The sequence below is a fragment of the Ambystoma mexicanum genome, chromosome 6p (assembly GCF_040938575.1).
Source record: "Ambystoma mexicanum isolate Mex_15411 chromosome 6p, UKY_AmexF1_1, whole genome shotgun sequence".
NCBI classification, from domain to species: Eukaryota; Metazoa; Chordata; class Amphibia; order Caudata; family Ambystomatidae; genus Ambystoma; species Ambystoma mexicanum.
Genome location: NC_090935.1, coordinates 559,538,575 through 559,549,658, shown reverse-complemented (window position 1 = coordinate 559,549,658; position 11,084 = coordinate 559,538,575). Strand labels below are relative to the sequence as shown.

General features: G+C 45.7%; 1 protein-coding gene across 2 annotated transcripts in view; it reads left to right on the top strand.

The window, feature by feature from the left end:
• The first annotated feature begins 2,936 nt into the window (after positions 1 to 2,936).
• LOC138511597 (interleukin-6 receptor subunit beta-like) overlaps positions 2,937 to 11,084 on the top strand; it is a 665,901-nt gene continuing 657,753 nt past the window's right edge. For both annotated transcript variants that reach the window (XM_069627378.1, XM_069627379.1), the window contains exon 1: positions 2,937 to 3,298. The gene's annotated coding sequence lies outside the window, so the exon portion shown is untranslated. The remainder of the gene's footprint in view (positions 3,299 to 11,084) is intronic.

Here is an 11,084-nt window from a genome sequence, read left to right as displayed (position 1 = left end):
ACGCACCATAAATATGTTGGGTATTTTGTGGAGATTTGGGGCCTGACGGTATTTTATTACCGCCGAAAAATAACTTAGCAATAATCACTCCTCGTATTCAGATTGGGCCCTGTACAACAATAATACAGTGGACATGCATTATTTCAGCACCCAGGCATGCATATTTGGTATGCGTGGGTGGTAGGCGTGGTTGGTGGTATTTTGGTGAGCATAATTCCCTTGTTTTATTCGTGGCCCCAATGTCCAGAATCCCTTATCTTTGCTTAGATTTTTCGTGTAATCACTAGAGAGACCTCAGACCTACATTTTAGGAATACCACATTTTTCAGTGTTAGTGTGCCACCATGGGCGATCTCACTGACTTATTTACGACAGAGAGCTATATATGGTAATCTTGTGGTAATTTCCACTACCTTATATACGGTAGGGAGCTATGTTCAGAGAGTCTCTCTTCCCATTGGCTCATGTACCTCCAACGAGCTATGCTACAGTCACTCACAACTGTTCATACTGAATCTGACATGCACACATCTGTCTTAAAATGACCATTGCACTGTTTAAAATCTCCCCACATCATCAGCATTGTAATGGTAAATAGTAAATACACCACCCGTCTGTTTTCAAATATTTTTCTGTATTATAAAAGTTGCAATTAAACACGATTTCATTCTTTACAGAAATAAATAAAATGGTACAGTAACAGCTTTGTCTATGACACACTGCAAAGAGAGTGGCGGAGAACAGAACTCAAATTGCAACATTAGCATTTGATTAAGGCATGCACAGGAATCCTACACTGACTGCATATTCTCGCACACACTAAGCTCCCACACTTATGTAATTACCTTATCTGTTCAGTGAAGTTTTCTTTAGCTGTTCTCTTTCTGAGTGTGGCTCCCTTGAAGATTAACCCCAGTAAAAGGATCGCCTGCCTTCTCAAACCGGGGTCATTGCCTGGAATTCTCAGCTTTTGCAGATAGGAATGCTCCAACCAGGAAAAGGTCTTCCTCCCACCTCTGCCAAATCTTGACTGCCTTTCTCCTCCCTCAAACTTCCCCCAGCAAAAAGCCTGATCACTCCCTCTAGCATGATACTTGCTATGATGCTGCTCCAATCAGAATTAATCACGCCATCTCCTCCTTCTCTACACAATGGCTCATTTTTATAGTAATACTTTGTAACCAACTGATTTCCTGTTCTTTCGAGCCCATTTGCTTCCTGTAATTATGTGGACAGGGCAGCAGAGAAAACAGAAAAAAAAAATGGATGTGCGTTTAAAAGTTCACTTTCAGAATAGGCCTAATGCTGCAGTGGAGACACATTTTTTATTAGTGGATTATGTTTCATTAGTCAGGTTAGTTATCAGTAAGGTTAGTTGTTATTTTCAAATGTGTCTCTCGCACCATAGGCATTTCAGGTGAAAAATAGTGTGCATTTTTAAATGAGCACGTGTGCTTTTAACTGTAAAAATAGATTTGCATCTTATATGTTAAAATCGTTTTTGACTGAATAGCCTGTCTTTTCTTGTTAATCTGGTAACACATATAGCAATGCACCGCACCCTTGTGGTGGTGCTGCAAAAAAAAAAAATTGCTACCTGTGCAGTAGTGCTGTACTCTGTGCTGTTTGCTACCTGTGTAGTAGTGCTGTACTCTGTGCTGTTTGCTACCTGTGTAGTAGTGCTGTACTCTGTGCTGTTTGCTACCTGTGTAGTAGTGCTGTACTCTGTGCTGTAACACGCCAAATATCCTTACAAGCCAGAGGATATTGGTTACATTTACAGATGTTGTTGTTGCATCCAGCCTCTCTCTCTGGCATATTAGTACTCATTTACACCAATGTATGCATATTTGTTGAATAAAAGAAGCACATCTTTTATTCTTAGGGATGATTGATTTGGATTCATCTGTCGGGCTTTTGTTAGGGGTCTACGGTGTTCAGTTGTCAATGTTCATGCTGTGGGGAAGGGGAGAGTGGATGTATGATAATGAGAGCAGTGGATCAAAGATGACATGGATGGGAACAGATGGATGATGAAGAGAGAATGAAAGGTGAGAGGAATTCGGGGGTCTTGCGGAAGGAGTCAAGAGAGTGGTTGTAGGAGGAGAGCAGAAGAGTTTGGAAGGGGGTACAGGAGAGCATGTGGTTTTGGACAGGATGAGCACTTCATATCAGCAAGACTTGGTGAAGTGGCCAGGCCATTCCGAGCCTCTACCCCTGAACACACAACTTGAATAGTAGAAAAGAGAAATTACAATACATTGAACATGTGTCCATCAAGTGCATTCATGTGTGACAGGCACTTGCTCCTCCAACACTAAGCTCAGCCTCCCCAGGGCTCTCTCAATCTTGCCTGCGAGGACCTTTGACTTCAATCTGCCGCTGATCCAGGGCCCTGTTAAACCTGAAGAGAGGAGCCATAGGCCAGTGGACGATGTAAAGCGAATACAAGTTCTGATGTGAGGCACAGCTGATGGAGGTCAAGGGCTATGGGGTCAGGCTTTACATACATCGTATTTACTCCCTCGCGGCTAGATGGTGTATTTCTTTATCAGCAGACCTATGCGTGTCAATGTTTTATTTTAAATGTTACCGTTTTTTAACTTGGGTTCATATTTTGAAATATAGGCTATTACACTGCAAATAACAATAACTAGTAACAAGACCCGAACTCGTTGCTTTTAGTTGCACGGTTTGGGCAGGCACTCTGGTAAGGGGCTCGCGCTTTCCCCCTTTGTTGGCACTAAATGTCTAACATGATGTAAATGACTGATGTGATCTCTCGCGACTCTGTGAGATGACTGTGGGAAGTGCTAGGATGCAGTTTCGGTGCAGAAGATCGCTCGCGATCAGGAAGTCACAGCAGGAGGGGCTTTACAGTCCAGTGGAACTCGCTACCCTCTTAAGAGCGGGCTCTCTGCTTGGCAGGGCTCAGTTTAAGGGGAGTGGTCACGGGTTGCCCTGCAGCTGCCGCACGAGGCATTCACTGCGCGGACATCGCCTCTCAGGCAGAAGGCAGCGCTAAGGAGGGGACCCACGAGAGGCCTGTGCTGCTCCAGTGGGGCCCTGGGTAGTGACTAGCTCCCAGCGTGAAGGGTCAATGATGATAAAAATAAGAAGAGGGCCTTAAAGATTCAGCACCCTCAAGCTTGGCTTCACATCATGCTGTCCGGCGGGACGAGTTCTCATGAGCGGAGATGCGCTGCAAAGCAGGAGACGGGGAAAGAGCGCTTCTTCCCAGCGCGGGGCTGATGCGAGCGGCGCGCGCTGCTTCCTTCCGTCGGTGAGCGCACGTCAGGTACGTTCGTGACAGCACGTCAAGGGGGCACTTATTTCAGCTTTTAAACGAGGTTTGGGAGTGTGGTTGCGGACGGAGTGCGTATATTTATTTCGCACAACTAGCACCCGTGTCAGAGGCCATAACCTTCTCGTCTCATTTCTTTTTCTCTTTACACCAACCTGGAGCTGAGAAACATCAAGGGTGAAATGTCCTGCTCAGTAATAACACTTATCATGTTTGCTTTACCCTTGCTGGGCAGTACAGAGCAAGGGGTGATGGAGAATGACCATGCAAGGGGAAGAATGACAGTCAATGCAGGCCAGTCTAGCCACATAAAAATACTGACCCTGTACGGTCCCGAGATAGCTCTCCCCTTCTCAGTATAGACATGCTGACTGACATTTGTCACCGTGTCCACGTTGGGTAGAGGAGGGCCCTCTAGTCCTATGTGAAGGCGCAATGCGTGATAAGGGTGCAAGCAGGTAAGCGTTCTTTTCATCTTTATTTTTTAGCATTTTTAAAGCACTCACATGGCATATTCCTGTTACAGGAATATGTCTTAGTTGAGTATTTATAAGGTTTCTAAGCGCAGACCCGGGGATCAAACCTGTGGTGCTTGTGTCGTCTTGTTTCTAAGGCGAGCACGTTGCCGCTGAGCTATCCTCCCGAGTGTAATGTGTCTGTGTATGCATACATAGACACAACGCATACGATTTTAATAAACGCTTGACCCATACATGCCAACCCTCCCAATTTAGTTGAGAGACTCCCGACTTTTCAGTGAGAAATGTTGCTATGTTTCACGGTCTCCCACCTAAAATAAATGTAGCCCCAATGCATTCCTATGGGAAAATGTTGGTCTCCCGATTTCCCTGACGAAATCTCCCTTCTAGGAGCACCCGAATGTTGGCATATATGGTGACCATGCCCAGCCATAGAGAATCGGATGGCCGCCCTTTCACAACGAGGACATGCTGACTGGCGGGAGAGGGCTCCTCTCCTATTAGTCAGTGAGTCCATGCTGTTAGAGTACATACACACAGATCCCTTCACGCTGCTGAACCCGTGTGCACGTGATTTAAAGCATTACTCCCCGTGGGCCAAATGCTTTACACAACCACAATCATTGGTTTAAATGACGGAAGGGTATTTCAAAGTAACAAACTATGCATTTGCCCTTGCATCCAAGCATTTTTAGTCGCCATGCCAACCAGACACCATGTTCCAAATCCCATCTCTTTCTCTTTTCTCAGTAGCAATGGTTTCAGCGTTGCACCCCCAAAATGCACAGAAACCACCATTTGAAAATGTGGGACACGTGTTCACATGTTTCCGGGCCAATTGTATGCCCCAGCCTAACACTGGGTTTATCCTTTGACCAGCTTATATCCTGTATGATGATGATATGATATGATAAGGCATTTGTAACGTGCCTATACACAAGTGTTTCAAGGCGCGACGAGGCAGGGGGGGGAACAAGGGGAGACAGACAACGATCTTACTAGGCCAGGTGTCATTCAGATCGCGCAAGTGCAAGGGTAGAGGGGAAGGGAAAAGTGCATGGGGGAAAGGGAGAGGGGAAAGTGCAGTACAGGGTTATAAGCATACAGCATACAGGATAAATAACAAGGGCCAGCTGGTGGCAAGTGCGAGGTAAGTGCAGACAAGTGCTGGGAAGGGGGGCTGTATGGATACAGACACAGTCCCGTAGTGCAGGGGTTGCCGTGGAGGCAGTGCAGGGGAGAGTGGCTGGGCCGAGAACGGTGAATGGCCCAGTTGCAGATTCAGTGCAGTTTCAGTAGTATTAGCAGGGGAGAGGGGGAGAGAAAGCGGAGGCAAAGAGGAAGGTTTTGAGGTGCTTCCGGAACCGGAGGTGGTTCTCCTCAAGTTTCAGGGAGGTAGGTTCCAGAGGGAGGCCCCTGCAGTGGAAAGAGATCTGCCCCCAACTCGTTGTTTGGAGAAGCGGCTGACCCTGAGGGAGTTGGAGGCGGATGAGCGAAGAGCTTGAGAAGGAAGATATTTAGGAAGAGAGAGTTGAAGGTATTTTGGCCCAAGGCCCCAGACGGCCTTGTGGACAATGCAGAGGGTTTTGAACTTGATCCTCGCAGTCACTGGGAGCCAGTGTAGTGATTTCAGTCCTGGAGAGATACGGTCCCTGGGCTTGAGGCCAAGGACAAGTCTTGCAGTCCTGTTCTGGATGAGTTGCAAAGGGCGGAGAGTAGAGGCGGGCAGATTAAGATAGAGGCTGTTACAGTAGTCCAGCTTAGAGAGAACCAGGGCTCTAGAGACAGTGAGCTTCTGGGGGAAGGAGAGGAAAGGAAGGATACCTCTGAGGAGGTGTAGCTGGTAGTGTGACTTCTTAGATACGTCGGATATGTGAGGAGAGAAGGAGAGTGTGGAGTCGAAGATGACCCCAAGGTTTTTTGCCTTGCAGGTAGGAGTAGGAAGAGGGCCCAGAGAGGCCGGCCAGAGAGCAGCAGGGAAGGAGGGAGTGGGAGTGCCGATGAGTAGAATCTCAGTCTTACTGGCATTAAGGCAGAGGTCGTTGGCGGCACACCATTCCTGGATAGCAGAAAGACAGTCAGAGATGAGGGAAGGAGAAGAGGAGGCCGAGGGTAGCCTGAAAATGAGTTGGGTATCATCCGCATAGCACTGAAAGTAGGGGCAGAGAGCGGCGATGTGGTGGGCGAGAAGTGCCAGATACTGGTTGAACAGCCAGGGAGAGAGGTTAGATCCCTGGGGGACACCACAGGTAGAGAAGAAGATGTCAGAGAGGAAAGACCCCAGTTGGGTCTTTAGAGGTCCGGCTGCCAGGCCTGGCATGAGGGATCCCCACCCAGGGTGGGCGCCATGCCAGATGAATGCGGTTGAATAACTGTCAAAGAAGAAAAGGGAAGCAGCATTGTATATATTAGTGCCCTATGATGCAGCACCCAGCGGCACATGACAATACCAATACTACACTCTCCCCCCAGAGTGTGCTGGGGCACTGTGTGCCCTCTGTGAGCAGATCAGCACATGCTGAGCAAGGGAGATGTGCAATACACAGAAGAATAGCAGTGGAGCAGGCAACGTTACATTTGATTGTGTTATGGTAGCATGATTTCATTTAGCAATGCCTATTCTGCTATCGCTTCTTCGTCACAGTACTCACAATTCAGGCTCTTCTTCACCTGATGACCAACACCTTTTGCATTGCGAGCTTTTACATTCGCCCCAACCCTCTCTGCTCCCACTTAACTGAGCCAATAGGAGTCTGAGAAAAAAGCAGACTCTCCTGTATTTTTAATGCCATTTGTCAAAACCTCTGAGCAGCATGTGTTGGAGGAATGTGAGCAATGCGATGGAAATAGGTGGACAACTACATTCCAAATAACTAAAGCTCTTCCCATGGGAGAGGCCATAGATGGCCTCCTATTCTCAATCTCACCTGGGGTCACTAAGCCCACGTGGATCGAAGTAGAGTCATTGGGAGTGAGGGGTGTAAACATTGGGACAAGAAAGGAAGAATCAGTGTAATGAAGATGACTGTTATGTAATGAGGGCATTATCTCCTCATCTGCATTCTCATCCCAGTCCTACCTTTGTAAAGCGGCATGGGTTCACCTCCTTGATCCCTAAAACGGGCACAAGCCCCATCAAGCCAAACCGTGTGTGTGTTTCCATGTGCAACGGTAAGATGAACAGCAAAACCAACAAATTGTATTTATTTGTTTATTTATGTACAGGGGGGAATAATGCTTTTTTGATCACTAAAGAACATACAATAGATAATTTGATATTTATATAGCACTGTGATCCAAAGTGTTTTACATAGCACATGTTTACATGCATTTTTATTATTATTATTATTATTATTACCCAATCGAAACTGGTACTCACTTGATTAACCTCAGAAGGATGAAAGGCTGAGTCGACCATCCCGTCAAACACAGATCACAGCAGCGAGTGCTTAACCTGTTGAGCCATCTTAATGGCTGATCAGCTTTGACAGGAAGCAGTGTACTTCTTACAATGTGATGAGTTTGAGTGACATTCTGACCAGGTTGTGGAGGAAGTAAATGGAACAGTCACCGGGGACAATACATATCTGGACTTACATAGATTAAGGACAATCAACATTAGACATTTTTAAGTGCAGTTATGCAGTACGTACGGCCTGCTGTATTAGGGATGTGACCATGATGAAGTGCTAGAGTGGAGACAAAGAAAGGGAGGTACGGAGGCAGGTTAAAGGCAATGCATTTTTTCAGGGGAAAGGCAGTAGGCGTTTAGTTTGCTTTTCAACAAACCGGGTGTCTGGGAGAGGAAAATACCATTCAACTGGAGCAAGAAGAGAGAAAAGACGGAAGTGAGAGGAAGCACTGGGAGGGAGAGGTGCCACAAGAGTAGGCACGGAGGCAGAGCGGAGATTACAAGAAGGTTTGTAGCATTGGATAGAGTAGAATAGATATGGTGGTGGTGTCTTATCATGGATAGATTTATGAACCAGGAAGACATTTGAATCTGGCCCTATTTTGCATCATCAGCCATCCAGCTTGGTGACGGTACAAGGAAGTAGGTGTTTGTTTATTTGTTTATTTCTATAGCGCACCAAACCCAGGGGTATCTGGGCGCATTAGAGCAAATTACACTTGTTACAGAAATAGGCATGTAGCCAGTTACAAATTACACTTGTTACAGAATAGGCATATATCAGGTTACAAATTGCAGTGAAGTACGTTGAGAGCAGGTACATTGCCAGAAGCACGAAATACAAAGGGCATGGCACCAGTTACACATTTCATGCAGTAAGAACAGGTAGTTTGAGGGTAAAGGGCCTGAGGATAACACATAGAACATAATGGAGGTGAGGTGGTGTGAGCAAAATGTAGTATACCGAGAGAGGCCTTGGAGGTGTTGGGCTCCTGATGCCGGAGTTAGTTCTTCATAGTTAGCCAGGTGATGGACTTTCTCCTGAAGTGAGTGAAGGACTGGGCCAAGTTAAGGGAGGGTGGGAGTGTGTTCCATAGCTATGCTGCCATAACAGGGAAACTACTCCCCCCTGACTTTGTTTATTTATATCTTCGGACTACCAGGCAGGACGTGTTGGTCGACCTAGTGACCTGTGTTGAAGATCTAATGGTGAATTTCTTGGTTAGGTAATGTGGGGCAGCATGATTCAAGGATTTGAATGTAAGAGACAAGGTTTTCAGCTGAATCCTTTCCCTGATGGAGAGCCATTTGTGCTGTCTCCTTGTTTCTGAAATGTGTTCTCTCCTTGGGATACTCAGAGCAGTCCTAAGTGCATTATTTTGCAGGATTTGTAATTTAAGCACAAACTTACTGACACCTAAGTAGAGACCATTACAAAAATCCAGTTTAGACAAGATAAGTGCTCTCGCTAAGGTAAGACAACTTTCCTTGGAAAGCAGCGGTTTGCTAGCCCTTATCAGCTTGCCCGTATAGGCTGCATCTGATACCATAGCATTCACTTGTTTGTGTAAGTTTGAGGTGGAGTCAAGGTAAAAACCTAGTGTTTTTACCTCTTTAGCCACGGGGATGCTATTCCAATCTATATTGAATGAAGCATAGTCTGTGTTGAGTTTATTCAGGTTGGCTGAGGAGCCTAGGAGGAGGAGCTCTGTTTTATTGTCATTCAAGCAGAGGCCATGGGTGGCCATCCATGCCTGAATGATCAGATAAATTCTGTTCAGTAGCTGTACATCGGAATCATGGTTGCCCGTTAGGGGGAGGAGGATCTGGTTGTCATCTGCATAGTTAGTGTAGGTGACACCCAGAAGTTCCAGACCATCGAATAACGGTTTAGTGAAGATGTTGTACATGATAGGAGACACACAGGAACCTTGAGGTACTCTGCATGTGATGGGAATTGGGTCAGCCGCTGCAGACAATGAGAAGACTCTCATAGTCCTGTTATTTAGGAAGGATTCGATCCATGTGATTGCATTCAGAGAAAAATGGGCTGCTGTGGTAAGGTGATTACAGAGAACTCTGTGGTTGGCGAGGTTGAACGCAGCCGATAGGTCCAACAATAGTAGAAGTGCAATTTTACCTTTATCTTTGAGTTCGTCAATTTGGCTTTTTAAGTCAATCAGCGCCGTTTCGGTACCGTGTTGAGGTGTAAAGCGAGATTGCCGAATCCCCAAAAGTTGATTGGCCTCTAAGTAGTCTTGGATTTGCACGTATGCGACGCTGTCTAGGATCTTCTGCAAGAACGGGACTGTGGTGATAGGCCTGTAATTTGTGGGAATTGTGAGGTCCAACGATTGTTTTTTAAGGACTGGTAATACCCACAATTCCTTTAGGTTACTAGGTACAATACCTGAGGTGAATGAGGCATTAATTCGTTTAGTTATGAATGGGGCTAGGTCTCTGGCGGCATCTTTAATAATTTGGGCCAGGCAACTATCTCCTTGGCACCTTGAAGGCTTAATGGATGCAATTATTTTTTGTACCTCCGGGACGGAGACTTTAGAAAATTTGAAACCTTGGGAAGGTTTAGTAGGTGGCTTTTGGGTATGATGTGTCGTATCTAAGTTTGTTAGGTTTCGACGTTTGTCAGCAATTTTAGTTTGCAGTGTAGCTATTTTATTGGTGAGAGCATTCTGGATGTTTGCACACCAGAGTTTGTCTTTTAGGCATGGGTCTACAGAGGGATAAGGCATCTCCATTTCTCTAAGGATGATGAAGAGCTCTATAGTGCTAGAGGTAGCTTGGTAAATTCTGTTGTTATACATCTCACGTTTAGTTCAAAGTATCTCTTCTTTATATTTGGCAGAAAGGTTGTTCAGGTTAGTTTTGTTCTCTATAGAAGAGACGTGTTTCCATAAGGTTTCCAGTTTTCTTTTTTCGGTGCGTAGGGTTCTTAACTCCGGTGTGAACCAGGAGTTCAGGTGAGCTCTTGGTTTGCCTTTACGCATTTTCAGAGGGGCAACGATGTCTAGGGCTTTGGTCATTGTAGAATTATAAGCATCCATTGGCAGGTTTAGGTCAGTGGTGTTCTCACACATGGCACGATGGCGTCCGCCGGGATGTTTCGTTTGTTCCTCGTCAGGCATGGAGGCGCTAGAGGGTTAGATTTGATTTTTTGGAGTATTTGCTACAAACGCAAATGAGAGACGGTGATGATCCGTCCATGGATGCGGCGCAATAGCGGTGATTGCAATATCACAGTTTAGATCTGCTACCCAGCCTAGGGTCCTCCCTTTTTCATGGGTAGACTGGGTAATTTTTGGGTTAAAGCCATGTTCTGTAAGGGTTTGGCTACGATTTAGCCACTCTGGATCCCTCTTCCTCACCTCAGTCCTAAGAGAATTATGGGACTTGAAGTGCATAATGTTCTTATCTGTTTTTACATTATTTAATCCACTCCGTTTATAGGATGTATATTTAGGGGAAGATTTCAAAGGAAGTAAAAGTAGTAGTATTAACTCTTTGACCCGTATATACATCATTTCCATGTTTTAAAAAAGGGGTCTCATGCTCGACTCCTTGGCTAAGTCTGGGATTGGAAGCCCTACTTTGACAGCATGCCATTACATATTCAGTCTCTAGGGAAACCTCATCCTCAGAAGAGGAATTTCAATAATTTTTCATCAAGAAAATTTAGGACAATCAAAGGGACATTGCCAGAAATGTGGTGCCAAAGTGTGGCCTGCTCCAAGGTTAGACCTTTGTTTGCCAAATGGTCTCCAGCCGGTTAACGTTTTTCTCATATTCACACTTGGCAGAAGGATCCCCTCTCAGTGCATATTGAAGATACCAATATATTGTGAGAAACCTGAGGGTTTTCCCACATTTA